A 17,975-nucleotide genomic window follows, 5' to 3' on the forward strand; every position below is an offset into this window, starting at 1 on the left:
CCTCTTCTGATTTGGAGTCTCTCCCGAGCTCCCTGCTCTCCGGTAAAAAAAGTTTAGGGTTTCTGGCCGGCGGCAATCGCCAGCATCGCCTCCCCCCTCTCTAATCTTTTCTGCTTCAGCGGCGCCCACCCTAGGAACAAGCTCGCCAGATAGACTCGCCCGGCCCTTTTCCCCTACGCAGGGGAGGCGCACATCGCGGGTGGCTCGCCGGCGGTGTCATCGACCAGCGAACAGAGGGAGGCAACATCCGGCGCGCGGCCACGAGGCTCGAGCGCGCACGCGCGTACGAGATGAATATCGAGTCCGCGGCGGCGGTAGTGGCGCTTGCTAGCGGTAGCCAGTCGGAGGAGACGGGCGCGGTGAGTAGCGCGGGACGCAGAGCCGGTTGCTGCTCGCGGCCGCATGTGGTCGGCTCGGCGTCGGTGAGTTAAACGCAGCACAGTTGGCGTGTGGCGGCTCTGCATGAGGTGGTCGGGGCCAGCACCCAGCAGAGCTTGCGGCGGCTCGGGTGTGTGACGGCGCATGTACGCGAGGCTGCACGGCGTATTGATGTCCAGACTCGGGTGTGGCATGCATCTCACGTGGCGGCCTGCTTGGTGCAGCGCGACGATGAATTGAGGACGATGAAGAGTGCAAAGAGAGGCGACGGAGGTAAGAAGTTGAGCAGGCATGCTGTGTTTAATACTACAGCAAGGAGATCAGCATGTCCAGCAGCCGGGTGCACATGGTGTGGCGAACGGCAGCAGCACCTGATGGTGAGCACCAGCTATTGAGTTCTAATCGTTAGGTAAGAATTTGTTGATGTCTAGGCCCGAAATCAGGCTGACTGTAACTCTGCTTCCCCCATGTCCATTGATGTTTCATCTGCATTGTTTCCTGCAGCTTTTAGTATATTGGTATCTTGGGAGTGCACTCTGAATTCAAAACATGCTATGCTAGCTATCTACATATGCGACAACAAATGCGTATTGCCAGAAGTATTATTGATGCATAGTGTTATTTTGCAGGCTTTGCTATCAGCTCTGTTCTTTCCAAGGGATCTCTGGTCATGATTCATTGGACCATAGGTAATATACTGAGATAAAGGACCATATAAATTTTCAACATGGGCAAACGTTATTCCAGTATAACTTTTTTCTGCTTTGTTTTATGCTTATGTTTTATGATTTATGCTCCTGTGATGTATGATATATATGTATAGTTGTGGGATTCGATTTGCAAATATCCGCAAAACAATTATGACCGTATGCTCGATCTATTTATTTAGTTTTCACTATGATGATTTTCCATGTTCATTATTTCATTTGTACAATGCACACGCATGCTGTTCATTATTTTACTTCGTCCGTTATTTTCATAGGCACACGTAACATCTTCTAAGTTTAGAAATTTATACTGTAATAATAATATCTCAGATTTCCCTCCTTGAATTTCTTTGTGTATTATATCTCGCTAGATCGATCCTCTTCGAATTTCTTAGTGCGTTTTTTGTCCTCCAATTTACTGAATGCAATCAAGGATTTTTTTTTTAACACCAAGAAGCAATAATTATGTTTCGTATACATCAACGATTTATTTTGCACATATGTTGTATGTCATCCGGATAAAAAAATTATGCTGGCATTTACATTAAAATCAACAAACACAAAAGTTTCCCCCATTGAAACTATAATAAGCATCTGCTCTGTTTTCATCTCACATTAATCAAATTTCACAAACTAATATACATCTGGAGACTGAGAGGCTCATATCTGATAAAACAGTGCCATTCATGTAGTAAGAGTGCATAATTATAAGTACTGTAATCAAGAGCAAATTGAAATAATATATAAAAATTTTGTCCCTATGAAATACAGTGCGTACTGTCAAATGTTTTGATATTCAAATATATTTTGAAAGGGATTTTGTGCTATTCGAAAATTTTGAAAAATAATTTTCACATGAGAAATTTTATTGATTTCCTTAAATACCCACGCGTTCCTGAGCACGGTGCAACACTCGGCGTCCCACACGGTGCTACGTGAGTGTGGAAGCATGCGCAACCATCCGGGCACTAGCGCAACAAAATCTACGTGTCACCTAGCTTGCCGGAGCGCCACGGCGTGCATGGCAGCAGGGCACTAGCGCACACAACGAGCACCTGACCATCAGGCGTATCGACTAGAAGCATATGGACATTTGCAAAGGTGTTGGTTTGGTAGATTTTCGCAATATTAGTTCTATTAGTAGAATCGTCATGCAACAACTGAATTTAAACTTGAACATGGATTCAATAGGGGCAGGGCCTGGATGTACTAAAACATTATTCCATTTAGTCATACTCAATGGATATATTTCTGTTATTTGGCAGTAGCATATGAGGTTTGAGAGGGCATAATTTTCTGAAAAATAAGCTAAAATTGAAATTATCACCGGAACGGAGTGAATATTTTCATGGGAGTTAACTTTGCTTTGATGCAATGTTGAGGGTTACTACTTCAATCATATAATTGCTCTATGCAGAAGGTTCATGTGCAATAACAAAATTTGGTGATACTCTTTATTAGTAAATCACTTCCATTATAATGGTATGATTCATTTGATAGTTTCTATCGCCTCAAGAGAAAGTTTAGTAGTGTACTCCTAGCATACAATTGGAGATATTTAAATCTGAAAGCGTCAGGAAATAATATAACGATGTACTTCTTTCAGTGAATTTTCAAAGCGGTCCAATCATCACACAAGCATTACTAGGATAAATGCTTAAATTATTTTGAATTTTTCTATTTTCCGAGAAACAAGTGAAGTGAGAAAAAGGTACTTTCATAGTAGATTGAATTTTGATATAGTTTTAGCTAAAGAGAAAAGCATTGCAGCATGTAGTATCTACAATAAGATGTGCTATTTTTTCTGATTATATCAAGGGAGAATACAAGTGCACTATTATCATTGCTAATTGATTTATTTAATGTTTTGATACACTTCTTTGTTTTTGGTGCAAATAACTACTAACTTAGCACATAGTTCTCTTTCCTCGATACATGTTCTTTATGTATTTCTCTATTCACTCTATCAAAGAATCTGTTGCTCCGGCTGTGCAATGATCAACCAAATGTTCCCACATCTTAAGATCAAGCCAATGTTCTGACATCTTAAGAAAGCATTACCCGGAGAGATATTGCAGTAGGGAGGGTGGATGGCACGTTTGTCCCTTCAAACAAGGGTCTGGTTGCATCGAGTATCATGGGAAGTATCGATGGGGGGTCATACGGGATGTTGCACTGCAGGTCTCTGGTTTTCCATCTACGTCAAGTATATGTGGGGGTCATATCGTGGCAAGTATTGTGTATACCCTTATTAGACATGAATTGCAATGAGAATTTACATATCAGGGAAGTATGCATGCTTCGTGGAGTTTGGGTTTGATAGATTTATAGGATATATCATAGATACTTCTACGGTGCTACCTTTATTGTGTTCTTCACCCTTCCTTTCCCTGCAATGCTTAGTTTCTCTTGTGGCCATGAATTTTTTGCTTTCAGTGCTATTTTAGTTCAAAGCTTTCTTTAAAGCATTTTTATGAGTTTGAAAGGGTGTTGAACACACAGTACCATATAGAACCAGTCAATTGGTACATTGGTTGGTGCTTCATGAGTGTTGTACTTTTCATGTACATCGGCAGGGTTGTTATCTAGAACTCATTTATATGTATCGCAGTGAAACATGATGATTTAAATCAACTTATTTTATCTTTAAATGGTGAATGGAATTCTTAGTATGCATCTCCCATTGAGTACACGAAAGGAAACCATGTACTCCCTCCGGTCTCTTTTAATTTGACTCAAATTTAGTACAACTTTATGCTAAATCAGAGTCAATGAAATAGGACCGGAGGGAGTAGTAGGTTTAGCTAGAAATTAAACACATCTAACTGTTTGTGTTTTTGTTCTACTGTGTTCTAAAAATAAATTCCTGATAGTTCTTTTCCAAGGACATGGATGATAAAGTTCCTTGCATGCAACCAGAGGGTTTTAATATTACTGTAACAAGTGATCCATCTCTTAGTATTTGTTGTTTGTCTTGAACTGATTATTTTCTTTTGTTTTCACAAATTAGTGATATGCAAGAGAAGTATAATCCCGAGCTTCAACATTTTCTCAGTTGGCAAAAAGATGAAGCCTTAGAGGTAAATGTAAATTTCATGTTTAGTCATCATCATTTCGAGATCTTATTTATGTTCTAAGATCAGTTTCCTATACTATGATACAAATAGCTAGACCTTACAAGTAAGGGAGTAATACTCGACAAAAGAGAAATTAAGTTGGTCGTATTATGACTTGAAGGAGAGAAAAAATTAGCTTGAGCAGAAAACATGAGTTCAGTCTTATGGCCCATTTTCCATTCATGCAAAAGCATTTTATTTTATTTTGACTGTAGAAAAAGCATTTTATGTTAGTTTGAATAGTATTTTAACACGTTGTTGTGCATAAGAGAATGATTTTTAGCACTTCAAGGTTGTGTTTCGAGATCGGAAGTGAAAAATATAGACATGATAATGATGCATGTTAGTCAGTGATTAACTTGCTTTAGTGTTCAATATCCTCTCCAGTACCTGCTATGCATCCATTGACCTATGTGAATCTTGAGTTGATCTCCGTTATATACGTAATAACATGTAATTCTGCAATATACTTGAACAATAAGCCTATGCTCCGTGGATTCATGTGTATTATGTACTCTCTTTGAGTAGTATTTCAAAGATACACTAGAGATAAAGAAGATTTTGGCTTTCAAGTTAAAGCCGTCGCACAGTGGAGCTTTTCAAAATGTTGTGCTCTTACTAAAAAGAGAGCACATATTCCGTATTGGGTTTGGGTCATGTATCATCACTCTGTATAGCAAACTGCCGCAATGTTGAATAGGCATGATCTACCTGTTGTTTCTACACTCACTGAATAACTTTAATCTGATTGGATTTCTCTAACTAATGATGATCTTGGATATGTACAAATGAAGATGGGTTGTCATGTGACTGGAGAGGATCGTCTTAGATCTGCTGCTGAAACCTTCCCTCTGAGGATACTGAGATGTCATGAATGATTTTGGCCAACGTCGACCCTTTTGCGTCGAGTTGTTTTATTTCCTGTATGAAAGCAATTAAAACTTGAGTATCCAGGTTTGGAAAATACATTGATGTGATATGGCGATCTTTGTGCACCATGGTATTTTAAAAATTATGTACACTATGTATATTGTATTGTAGTTCTCAGAGGAAAATGAAACTATTGTAGTTTAACATCACAAGATCTTGATCAAGATCATTTGTTGTTATAATGCCTTGCTCCTATGCAATGTGAAGAACCTTCTCAGGAAATCAAATATTTCTATTGTCTGTACTGGTTTCTTTTTTCCTAGACATAATTGCTTCATGTCTAACTTTACCTGATATGACCCACATCTTTATACTGCGGTGTATATTGTTTCTCTCAAAACAGATGGCATAATTTTCTTTGGTGATATTCTACATGCAATATTTGTGCCCTCCAGAAAAGAAATTATAAGCCTAACAGAGGGGAAATTTTTCACGAAAATAACTCATCATTTGCAGTATCGCATGTTCTACCGTAGGTCCATGTGTTGTGTTTTTTTGGAACATTTAATGTGCCCCTGGTATACAGTATGCATTATGCACATAAAGATATGAAGTGACAACCCAAACGCGTGCTACCACATCGTTCAAGCTATGATAGAACGAATTGTGCTACCACAGCGGCCATGCTATGATAGAAAGAACGATAGAATGAATTGCAGGCGGCGCGGCGAAGCGCGCTTCTTCATCTAGTTAATATATGATTCCATCTGCTACCTCGACACACATCACACATCGATGGAAAATAATATGCAAAATTGTGATTAGTGACACTCCGCTATAGTATACAAGGCGCATGAAACACAAGCATGTATCATGGAGCCACATCGGACGGCTCTAAACACGTGCGCAACTATGTCCATAGGTAAAAAATCCGCATAGTTAAAATTAAATCTCGAAATACATTGGGGCTTTAGGGGGAAATTGGACAGACTATAGTGATTTTATGAGGGAATTCAGAATGTTCTGCCAAGACTTTCATGTTATGTCGTCGTGGTGAACAGACAGATGCCATGTGATGGCTTAAGTTGGGGCCGAATGTGCGCTAGAGGATTCGAGGGAGGGTTTTGGTATGGATCAAGTGGATTCCGGATGGATTCCCGATGAACTTGGCCTTGGCCAGAGGTAGAAGAAGAAGAATACAAGAACAAGTTCACCTCTAGATCTCTCTATTTCTTGATCACGTAAGATTATAGGTTTCTGGATATAATGTAGCGCTCAGTTATCACCTAGGACGTGCCCGCGTTGGGGTGTAGAGGGTGGCTTACAGAGGAAGAAACCCTAGGAAATCCTAATGGCATCATTGTCTAGACAAACTACTTTACAAAGCCTCTTTGGCCAGGATGACACCGGTATCTCTTTAATCGGGAGCGGTGACATCCTCCGACACCTTTTACGTCATCTTATGCTTTTGCCTCAGAGCTTAGATTAAAGTTGAAGTGCTTCGCTCATCTTTTTCCTCTAGCTCCTTAGAGAATCTTTGACATGTCTTGCCGACGTGCTACAGTGTAGCCTGTATCGGTAATCCGGTACCTTCTTGGCTCATTCCGGTATACCCCTCCTGGGACACCGGTATAGATTTATTTAGCCGAAAGCTTAGCTTCACAGTCCGGAATAACCTTTAAACCGGTATCTTGATAGCTCAACCATCCGGTTTGGCATGCCTTTGGCATACCGGGGTCATCCCCCCAACATTAGTCCCCGAAGCTGGTATAGTCCGGTGGATCCCATCCAACGGACCATGCCAGGTTCCCGTTACTCAAGGTACCGGTTTAATCCTTCCAGCACGCGGTTCAAATTATCCGGCTTCTTTGCCGAACTTATGTCTCTTCATACCGAGCTTAATGATTCAAAACAGAACAGTCCGTAAAGACAAATTTTTCAGGGGCACTTAACTTGCTCAGATGAAAAAGCTCAAATTGAATGAAAGTTGCGTACGTATCTGAATATCACGCACGTAAATTGGCAGATTTTTCTGAGTTACCTACAGACGGGGATGCTAAATTTCGTGACAGCAAGAAATCTGTTTCTGCGCAGTAATCCAATTCTAGTATTAACCTTACTATCAAAGACTTTACTTGGCACAACAATGCAATAAAATAAAGATAAGGAGAGGTTGCTACAGTAGTAACAACTTCCAAGCCTCAAATATAAAACAAAAGTGCAGAAGTAAAATAATGGGTTGTCTGCCATAAGCGCTTTTCTTTAACGCCTTTCAGCTAGGTGCAGAAAGTGTCAATCAAGTATTATCAAGAGATGAAGCATCAACATCATAAATTGTTCTAATAATAGAATCATAAGGTAACTTCGTTCTCTTTCTAGGGATGTGTTCCATACTTTTCTTGAGAGGAAATTGATACTTAATATTCCCTTCATAAAAAGTCTTCCCAAAATAATGGGACAAGATGGATTGCATTCAATATCCAAGACAACAAAATCAACGGGGACAAGGTTATTGTTAACCGTAATGCGAACATTATCAATCCTCCCCAAAGGTTTCTTTATAGCATTATCAGCGATATTAACTTCCAAATAACAATTTTTCAATGGTGGCAAGTCAAGCATATCATAGAGTTTCTTAGGCATAACAGAAATACTTGCACCAAGATCACATAAAGCATTACAATCAAAATCATTGACCTTCATCTTAATGATGGGCTCCCAACCATCTTCCGACTTCCTAGGAATAGAAGTTTCAAGTTTTAATTTATCTTCTCTAGCTTTTATGAGAGCATTTGTAATATGTTTTGTAAAGGCCAAATTTATAGCACTAGCATTAGGACTTCTAGCAAGTTTTTGTAAGAACTTAATAAATTCAGAGATATGACAATCATCAAAATCTAAACCATTATGATCTACAGCAATGGGATCATTGTCCCCAATATTTTGAAAAATTTCAGCAGTTTTATCACAAACAGTTTCAGCAGTTTTAGCAGTTTCAGGCAATTTTGCATGCTTTGCATTAGGAGTAGAAACATTGCTAACACCAATTATTTTACCATTGATAGTAGGAGGTTTAGCAACATGTGAAGCATCAACATTACTAGTGGTGGTAATAGTCTAAACTTTAGCTACATTATTCTCTTTAGCTAGTTTTTCTTCTCTTTTCCACCTAGCATGCAATTCAGCCATCAATCTAATATTCTCATTAATTCGAACTTGAATGGAGTTTGCTGTAGCAAATGACTTAATATCTTTATCTTCTTTATGCATAACTTTCAATTTTAAAAGATCAACATCAGCGGTAAGACTATCAACCTTAGAAGCAAGAATATCAATTTTACCAAGCTTTTCCTCAACAGATTTGTTAAAAGCAGTTTGTGTACTAATGAATTCTTTAAGCATGACTTCAAGACCAGAGGGTACACTTCTACTATTGTTGTAAGAATTACCATAAGAATTACCATAACCATTACCATTATTAGAAGGATATGGCCTATAGTTGTTACCATAATTATTCCTATAAGCATTGTTGTTGAAATTATTATTTTTAATGAAGTTCACATCAACATGCTCTTCTTGAGCAAACAATGAAGCTAAAGGAACATTATTAGGATCAACATTAGATCTACCATTCACAAGCATAGACATAATAGCATCAATCTTATCACTCAAGGAGGAGGTTTCTTCAACAGAATTTACCTTCTTACCTTGTGGAGCCCTTTCAGTGTGCCATTCAGAGTAGTTGATCATCATATCATCAAGAAGCTTTGTTGCGGCGCCTAAGGTGATGGACATAAAAGTACCTCCAGCAGCTGGATCCAATAGGTTCCGCGAAGAAAAATTCAATCCTGCATAGAAGGTTTGGATGATCATCCAAGTAGTTAGTCCATGGGTAGGGCAATTCTTTACCAAAGATTTCATTCTCTCCCATGCTTGAGCAACATGCTCATTATCCAATTGCTTAAAATTCATTATGCTACTTCTCAAAGATATAATTTTAGCAGGAGGATAATATCTACCAATGAAAGCATCCTTACATTTAGTCCATGAATCAATACTATTCTTAGGCAAAGATAGCAACCAATCTTTAGAGCTTCCTCTTAAGGAGAAAGGAAACAATTTCAGTTTTATAATGTCACCATCTACATCCTTATACTTTTGCATTTCACAAAGTTCAACAAAATTATTAAGATGGGCAGCAGCATCATCAGAACTAACACCGGAAAATTGCTCTCTCATAACAAGATTTAGTAAAGCAGGTTTAATTTCATAAAATTCTGATGTAGTAGCAGGTGGAGCAATAGGAGTGCATATAAAATCATTATTATTGGTGCTAGTGAAATCACACAACTTAGTATTCTCAGGAGTACCCATTTTAGCAGTAGTAAATAAAGCAAACTAAATAAAGTAAATGCAAGTAACTAATTTTTTGTGTTTTTAATATAAAGAACGCAAACAAGATAGTAAACAAAGTAAATGCAAGTAACTAATTTTTTTTGTGTTTTTGATATAAAGAAAGCAAACAAAGTAGTAAATAAAATAAAGTAAAGCAAGACAAAAACAAAGTAAAGAGATTGGATGTGGGAGACTCCCCTTGCAGCGTGTCTTGATCTCCCCGGCAATGGCGCCAGAAAATATTAGCTGTTGCCGTGGGAGTTAGCAATCTCCGTGGTGTAACTTTTTTCTTCAGTTCCCCAGCAACGTCACCAGAAAATATGCTTGATGACACGTGAAGCACACGTCCGTTGGGAACCCCAAGAGGAAGGTGTGATGCGTACAGCAGCAAGTTTTCCCTCAGTAAGAAACCAAGGTTATCGAACCAGTAGGAGTCAAGGGCCATGTGAAGGTTGTTGGTGACGGAGTATAGTGCGGCGCAACACCAGGGATTCCGGCGCCAACGTGGAACCTGCACAACACAATCAAAATACTTTGCCCCAACTTAACAGTGAGGTTGTCAATCTCACCGGCTTGCTGAAAACAAAGGATTAGATGTATAGTGTGGATGATGATGATGATTTGCAAAGAACAGTAAAGAACAATTGCAGCAGTTTGTATTTCAGACGTAAAGAATAGGACCGGGCAATTGACAAATAGAGAGGACATAACAATGCACATACATATCATGATGACTACTATGAGATTTAATCAGGGCATTACGACAAAGTACATAGACCGCTATCCAGCATGCATCTATTTCTAAAAAGTCCACCTTCGGGTTAGCATCCGCACCCCTTCCAGTATTAAGTTGCAAACAACAGACAATTGCATTAAGTATGATGCGTAATGTAATCAACACAAATATCCTTAGACAAAGCATTGATGTTTTATCCCTAGTGGCAACAGCACATCCACAACCTTAGAACTTTCTGTCACTATCCCAGATTCAATGGAGGCATGAACCCACTATCGAGCATAAATACTCCCTCTTGGAGTTACAAGTATCAACTTGGCCAGAGCCTCTACTAGCAACGGAGAGCATGCAAGAACATAAACAACACATATATGATAGATTTATAATCAACTTGACATAGTATTCCATATTCATCGGATCCCAACAAACACAACATGTAGCATTACAAATAGATGATCTTGATCATGATAGGCAGCTCACAAGATCTAACATGATAGCAGAAGAGGAGAAGACAACCATCTAGCTACTGCTATGGACCCATAGTCCAAGGATGAACTACTCACACATCAGTCCGGAGGCGATCATGGTGATGAAGAGTCCTCCGGGAGATGATTCCCCTCTCCGGCAGGGTGCCGGAGGCGATCTCCTGAATCCCCGAGATGGGATTGGCGGCGGCGGCGTCTCTGGAACTATTTCCGTATCGTGGCTCTCGGTAATAGGGTTTTCGCGACGGAGAGTATAAGTAGGCGGAAGGGCAGAGTTGGAGGTGGCGCAAGGGCCCCACACCATAGGCCGGCGCGGGCCCCATGCAGGCCGCGCCGCCCTATGGTTACGGCCCCACGTGGCCCCACTTCGTACGCTCTTCGGTCTTCTGGAAACTCCGTGGAAAAATAAGACCCTGGGCGTTGATTTCGTCCAATTCCGAGAATATTTCCTTTGTAGGATTTCTGAAACCAAAATCAGCAGAAAACAGGAACTGGCGCTTCGGCATCTTGTCAATAGGTTAGTGCCGGAAAATGCATAATAATGATGTAAAGTGTATATAAAACATGTGAGTATTGTCATAAAAGTAGCACGGAACATAAGAAATTATAGATACGTTTGAGACGTATCAGGCCCCTGAACCTACTGACCACCGCGCGGAGGAGGAACTCGTTTCCCCTCCAGAAGCCCAAGACATTGGCGCCAACAACACCGGCACTGACACTGAAGATGCCAGGAGGGCGGAACCTTTGGTTCCTCCCGTCCTGAAGAAGAAGAAGAAGGCAACCGCCTCCCCCTCCAAGACCGTGCCGGATCCTTCCGCGCCGGCAAGCTCCGCTCCGGCAAAGGAAGCACCTGAAGCTCCCGCGCCAACCAAAACCACGCCAATGCCTCCTCCGGCAACCTCATCCGGTGAGCCCGCCACCACCAAGCCAACTCCACCAGAGGGCGCCAAGATCACCGCGCAGGAACTTGTCGCGGTGGTTACGGCGGCCACCGCTCCTTCCTCCGGCTCGCAGTCTCTTGTACTTCACACCGTCCGCGCCGCCGTTGCGGCTGGTGAGACGGCCTCAGCTCATGTGGGCCGGATCACCGAGCTCCACCGCGGAGGAACTGACCTGGGCCATTTGCTTGATTACGCTGAAAAGTGGAATCAGGCAGATCTGTCGCCACCGACGCGCGGCCTCGGGAAGGACAAGCTGCCGGTGATCGACCCGGCGGGCCCTCGAAGCACCGGTCAACACTTTGGCCGGCTTCGGCGCGCGGTCAAAGAATTTGACACCGCGTGGCACGATGCCAACAACAACGTGGTGGTAAGTTGCGCAAAACTTAAGTTCTTTACACCCATGCCGGTTTTCCATCTTTCAAGATTATGTATATCTTCCCAGTCCCCGAGTTTCGGGTTGAGAGCGCAGCTTCTAGCACGAAACTTTGTTAGAAACACAAAAACCCGGCATAGCCAGTCCCCGAGTTTCGGGTTGAGAGCGCCGCTCTTAGCGCGAAACTTCTTTCAATACCGGCATCTTCTTACCGAAACTTTTTTAACTTGAACAGAGCACACTGGACACCCGGAAGCAGCTCTTCGAGGAGCTTCTGTGGGAGCACCGGTACCTCTCTGAGGCCCACAGCAAGTGCCAAGGTTAGCTTCTGCACCTCCGGCTTCTTTTTACCGGTTTATTTTTCCGTTCAGTACTTATAAATTCTTTGCACACCATCTCTCCCGGAAACCTCCTTCGAGGATCTCAACGCTCAGCTTTCCGCGCTTAAGGGTACCATTTTCTTTTCCGGTTGTCTTGCATCTCTTTAATCTAGCGGTTATATTTCTGTTAACATTTCTTTTCCGGATTCCAGCTGAAAAGGAGCAGCTTGTCTCGGAGCATCGCAAAGCTCTGGACGCTCAGGAGACTATCTCTGCTAAGCTGAAGGAGCAGCTCATGCAGGCTGAGCTCCGGCATGACCGGGAGCTGAAGGAGGCTAAGGCTGCAGCTGAGGCCAAGTTGGACGAATCCTTAAAGGAGTTCACCAACAACAGCGCGGTGCTACGGGCGGAGCTGGAGGAAGAGACTGTGGCGCGGAAAGCAGCGCAAGACCGGATCGCCACCCTAACCGCGGAGCAGACTGAGTATGACCGGTTGGTTGTGCAGACCGATGCGTTGGCCCTCAGTAAGCCTTTTTTCTTTCCCTCTTTTGCTTATAAGCTTGTATATTCCGGCAACATGTCCTTATCTTTTCTCTTTTTTCTTGCAGGGCTCTTTCCGGATTCCCAGCCGCATGCGCACAAGAAGGTAACGGAGCGCAGGGCTGAGCAAGCCATGAGCAACCCGGATTTGCCCTGGGACGCTTATGACCACTTGGTCGCGCTTTCCGCCTGGGTCCAGCACATGCGCGCTATGGACCGGCATCTTGTCGATCTGTCGGATGTGGCCATTCAGATCTTCAAAGTGCTATGGCCTAGGGAAGCGATACCGGCCAACCTGACGCTCACCTCCGAACGCCTGAAAGATGCCGGCCGGAGGATCCGTGAGTGGAAGTGGTCAGCGGCCCGTGCCGGAGCAGATGCAGCGCTAAGCGTTGCCTGTTCTTGGTACGAAGAACTGGATCTGGACGCCTTCCATAGCCTTCGCGGTGATGCACCCACTGATAAGGATCCGGTCCTAACCGCGAAGCGGCAAGATCGCGCCTACCGGATTGCTGAATGCGCCCCCATCCACACCTTCATCCCTCCTCCTCCCGACGTCAGGGATGCACTCACTGACGACGAGGAAGAAGACGTCGAAGACGAGGAGGATGAAGAAGCTGGAGCAGGCGATGCCCCTCCGGAAGCTCCTGAAGCCGGCCTGTAGCCCCCTGCCGTTTAGATTTTCTCATCCTGTGTTGATCATGCCTGTTGTCTCAAAACAATGCTCGTTAAATTCTACACCGGTATGCCGGGGTCTTTGATGTAAGATAAAACTTGCCAGTTCTTTTGGTTGTGCTACACTTGGTTATGCCGGTATCTTATGCCGGTAACTTATTAAGTTAAGTTCATATGCTACCTTAGCACTTAGCCTTTGTTGTTTGCTTTTATCTTGCACTGTGAAGATTCCGGAATTTGTTTCCGCATCCCATCTGATGCACACTTGGTTCTTTTGCTTTGGCTCTGCCTACCTCTTTTGGGTGTTTTGGCGTATGAGTCACAAAGTTCTATTGCCAAGCAAGCACTTTCTTGAACTTAGAAATAACTCGGAATTTTTCACAAAAAACGGCATAACCGGGGTTAGTTAAACTTTTTCCGGATTGTTTGCTCCCACTCCCTATTTTCGTGTTTCACGTGCTTAGTTCCTAACGGTTTATCTTGCTTGCCATGAAGTCGGGTTGCGGACAGCAGCAAAGTTGAAGACTCCGGTAAGTTTAGCACGCTACTAAACCGAAAAGAAAAAATGTTCGACAAGCAACCGGTAAACTGAAAAAATAAACACATTACATGCAATTTCAGTATAGGCAGTCCCCGAGATTCATTCGAGGTGCCGGCATCTTTTATTCATAACATATAAGGTACAAAAAGGAACTCCTTACAACACATCTTCAGGAATAGAAAGGACGCAACAAAGCTATGTTCCATGGACGCTTAGTTTCCTCTACGGACTGTCCACCTTTCCCTTCTTTGATTCCTGTGCATCGATCAAGTAGTAGGCATCATTGTGTAGAGCCTTGCTCACAATGAAGGGTCCTTCCCACGGAGGTGAGAGTTTGTGGCGTCCCTCAGTGCGCTGCACTAGGCGTAGCACCAGATCTCCTTCCCAGAATACCCTCGGGTTAACCTTCTGGCTACGATAGCGTCTGAGGTTCTGCTGGTATATGGCTGTTCTTGCCAAAGCCAGCTCTCTTGCTTCTTCTAGCAAGTCCACATCATTTTCTCGGGCCTATTTTTACCTCTTCTTCGGTATAGAGTTGAACCCTTGGTGAGTCGTGAATGATGTCTGTTGGGATTACAGCTTCCGCCCCATAAACCATGAAAAATGGAGTGTATCCGGTAGACCGGTTCGGAGTCGTTCTTATGCTCCACAATACTGATGGTAGCTCATCAAGCCAACATCCCGGTGTATTTTCAAGCGGTTCAATGAGCCTTGGTTTGATATCGGAAAGCACCAAAGCATTGGTTCTTTCCACTTGGCCATTGCCTTGCGGGTGTGCCACGGAGCACAGATCCAACCGGATATTGTTATCCTCACAAAATCTCTTGAATTCTCCTTGGGCAAAGTTTGTCCCATTGTCAGTGATGATGCTATGCGGGTATCCATACCGCAAAATGACATCTTTCAAGAATTTTACCGCCGTATTCCCATCACATTTTGCGATAGGTTTCACTTCCAGCCACTTGGTGAATTTATCCACAATCACGAGGATGTGAGTCATGCTACCTCTTGCAGTTTTGAATGGGCCAACCATGTCGAGGCACCAAACAACAAATGGCCAAGTTAACAGTATAGTTTTCAGACCGGATGCTGGGGTATGGTTTTGCTTGGCGTACCTCTGGCACCCGTTGCATTTTCGTACCAAATCCTCAGTGTTTTCCAGTGCCGTGGACCAGTAGAACCCATGCCGGAACACTTTCGCCACCAGCGCCCTTGATGAGGCATGGTGCCCACATTCTCCTTGGTGAATTTCCACAAGCATCTCTTTTCCTTCTTCCGGTTCCACACATCTTTGGAGGACACCGGTAAGGCTTCTTTTGTAAACCTCACCATTGATGATGGTATATGCTTTGGACCTCCTCTGGATCCTTCTCGACTCATTTTCGTCAACCGGCAAGGTGCCATTGATCAGGAATTCCTTAATAGGTTCAACCCAAGTTGGTGCTTCTCGAACTAGAAACACTGGTACGTCTATCTCCATACTATCCACCAGCATTGGTACTTCCGGCTTAGATCTTGCAGTCCCCGGGTTTACCGGAGCAGTCCCCGAGTTTCCTTCGTCAATGTCCATTGGCACAACGTGTGACTCCGGTACAAAAATTGACTCCGATTCCGGACTTGGTTTGATCGATGGCACCCTTAGGTGAGCCAAAGCCACTCCGGGAGGAATTTCCTGCCGGGAGGAGCCTAAATTGGAGAGCGTATCCGCGGCTTCATTTTCCGCCCGCGGCACATGGTGAAACTCACATCCTTCAAAGAAGCCGGCAATCTTTTGCACGTGAAACCGGTATGAGGCCATGTTGGCATCTTTTGCGTCCCAATCTCCGGAACACTGCTGCACCACAAGATCTGAATCACCATAGCAAATGATTTGGTGTGCACCAATTTCTTTTGCGACCTTGAGTCCATGGATCAGAGCCTCGTATTCAGCGACATTGGTTGATGCCCTGAAATGCACTTGTAGAACATACCGGAGATGATCTCCTTTTGGCGAAGTAAGAATCACACCGGCACCTAGACCCTCCTTGAGCTTGGATCCGTCAAAGTGCATCTTCCAGTATTCTATCTTTTGGTCCGGCGGTTTGTATTGCATTTCCGCCCAATCAACCAAGAAATCATCCAAAGCTTGTGATTTTATGGCATCTCGCCTTTCGTATACCGGTACGTATGGTGATATCTGAATTTCCCATTTGGCAATCCTGCCGCTGGCGTCTTTGTTGCACATGATATATGAGATGGGTGCCTCACTCACCACCTTCATGGGGTGCTCATCGAAGTAGTGCTTGAGATTTGTGGCGGCCATGAACACGCCGTAGGTCATTTTCTGGAAGTGAGGGTAGTTTTGTTTTGAGAGGGAGAGCACTTCGCTCAGGTAGTATACCGGCCTCTGGACGGTTTTTCCTTCCTCTTCTCTTTCCACCACAACTACAACACTCACGACCCGGTTTGTTGCTGCTATGTACAACAGCATGGGCTCTCTTTCTAGAGGCGAAGCCAATACCGGCGCGGTTGCTAGCATTGTTTTTAGCTTTTTGAACGCTGCGTCTGCCTGAGGGGTCTAGACGAAGGTGTCGGATTTTTTCATCAATGCATAGAGTGGCAGAGCCTTTTCTCCCAACCATCTTACGAACCGGCTTAGCGATGCTAAGCTTCCGGTAAACTTTTGTACATCTTTGAGATCCTGCACCCGCTTGGCCCGAATTTTTACCGGATTCACCTTGATTCCCCGGCTTGATACGAGAAAGCCAAGCAGTTTGCCGGCAGGTACGCCGAAGGTGCATTTTGCCGGATTGAGTTTCATCCTCCTCAAGTTATCAAACGTTTGCTTCAGATCATCGATCAAGGTTTCTTTTACCTTAGTTTTTATCACGACATCGTCCACATAGACTTGCACATTTTTTCCAATTTGATCAAACAAACACTTTTGCATACAGCGTTGGTACGTTGCACCAGCGTTGCGCAAACCGAAAGGCATAGTGACATAGCAATAAGCCCCGTGCGGGGTAATGAACGCAGTTTTTATTTGATCTTCCTTTTTCAGGGGAATCTGATGGAAACCGGAATAAGCATCCAGGAAAGACAACAACTCACAGCCGCACAGTAGAATCAATCACCTGATCGATCCGGGGTAAAGGGAAAGGATCTTTCGGGCAAGCCTTGTTCAGGTTGGTGTAGTCGATGCACATGCGCCACACCTTTGGAGCTTTGGGTTCCTCTTCTTTTTTCTTCTCGACCAGCACCGGATTAGCTAGCCACTCGGTATGCAGTACTTCCACGATGAAACCGGCAACCAGCAACTTTGTCACTTCTTCTCCAATGATTTTCCTCCTATCTTCAGCGAAACGGCGTAAGGGTTGTCGCACCAGCTTCGCATCCTTTCGGACATTCAGAGAGTGCTCAGCCAACTCCCTCGGAACACCTACCAAGTCATCGGTAGACCAAGCAAAGATATTCCGATTCTCACGGAGGAAGTTGACGAGCGCGCTTTCCTATGCCTCACTCAGGCCGGCACCGATACGAACGGTACGCTCAGGGTATGCAGGGTCCAACACGATGTCTTTTGTCTCCTTGGTCGGCTTGAATGCCGGTGTGCCCAAGCTTCCACTCATTGCCGCTAAGCTCAACTGTGAGGATTGAGCCAGCGCAACCGCGGTTTGCATCCTTCTTTTTTCTTCTGCAATTACCAGCAATTCAGCCAGGTTTGATCCGGCGGAAGCGGTTTCCAGTGAGACCTTATAGTTTCCCACCACGGTTAAGGGTCCACGAGGTGCCGGCATCTTCATCTTGAGATACGCCCTATGAGTGGAGGCCATAAACACCGCCAACGCCGGTCTCCCCAGCAGTGCATGATAAGGACTGTCCAAGTCCACCACCTCGAACAGAAGGTTTTCCACCC

At 43.8% G+C, this 17,975-nt stretch overlaps 1 long non-coding RNA gene across 3 annotated transcripts; it reads left to right on the top strand.

Moving 5' to 3' along the window:
• Positions 1 to 382: 382 nt before the first annotated feature.
• Positions 383 to 5,371, top strand: LOC124661586. Of its 3 annotated transcripts, XR_006990229.1 has the most exons (3): positions 508 to 787; positions 1,008 to 4,165; positions 4,996 to 5,371. It is a non-coding gene; the product is annotated as an uncharacterized LOC124661586 (long non-coding RNA). The 3 variants fall into 3 exon arrangements; XR_006990228.1 differs by lacking the exon at positions 4,996 to 5,371 and having other exon boundaries at positions 383 to 787; positions 1,008 to 4,926; XR_006990230.1 differs by lacking the exon at positions 4,996 to 5,371 and having other exon boundaries at positions 383 to 755; positions 1,008 to 4,926.
• The last annotated feature ends 12,604 nt before the right edge of the window (positions 5,372 to 17,975 follow it).

This window comes from Lolium rigidum, chromosome 6 (assembly GCF_022539505.1).
Source record: "Lolium rigidum isolate FL_2022 chromosome 6, APGP_CSIRO_Lrig_0.1, whole genome shotgun sequence".
Classification (NCBI taxonomy): Eukaryota; Viridiplantae; Streptophyta; class Magnoliopsida; order Poales; family Poaceae; genus Lolium; species Lolium rigidum.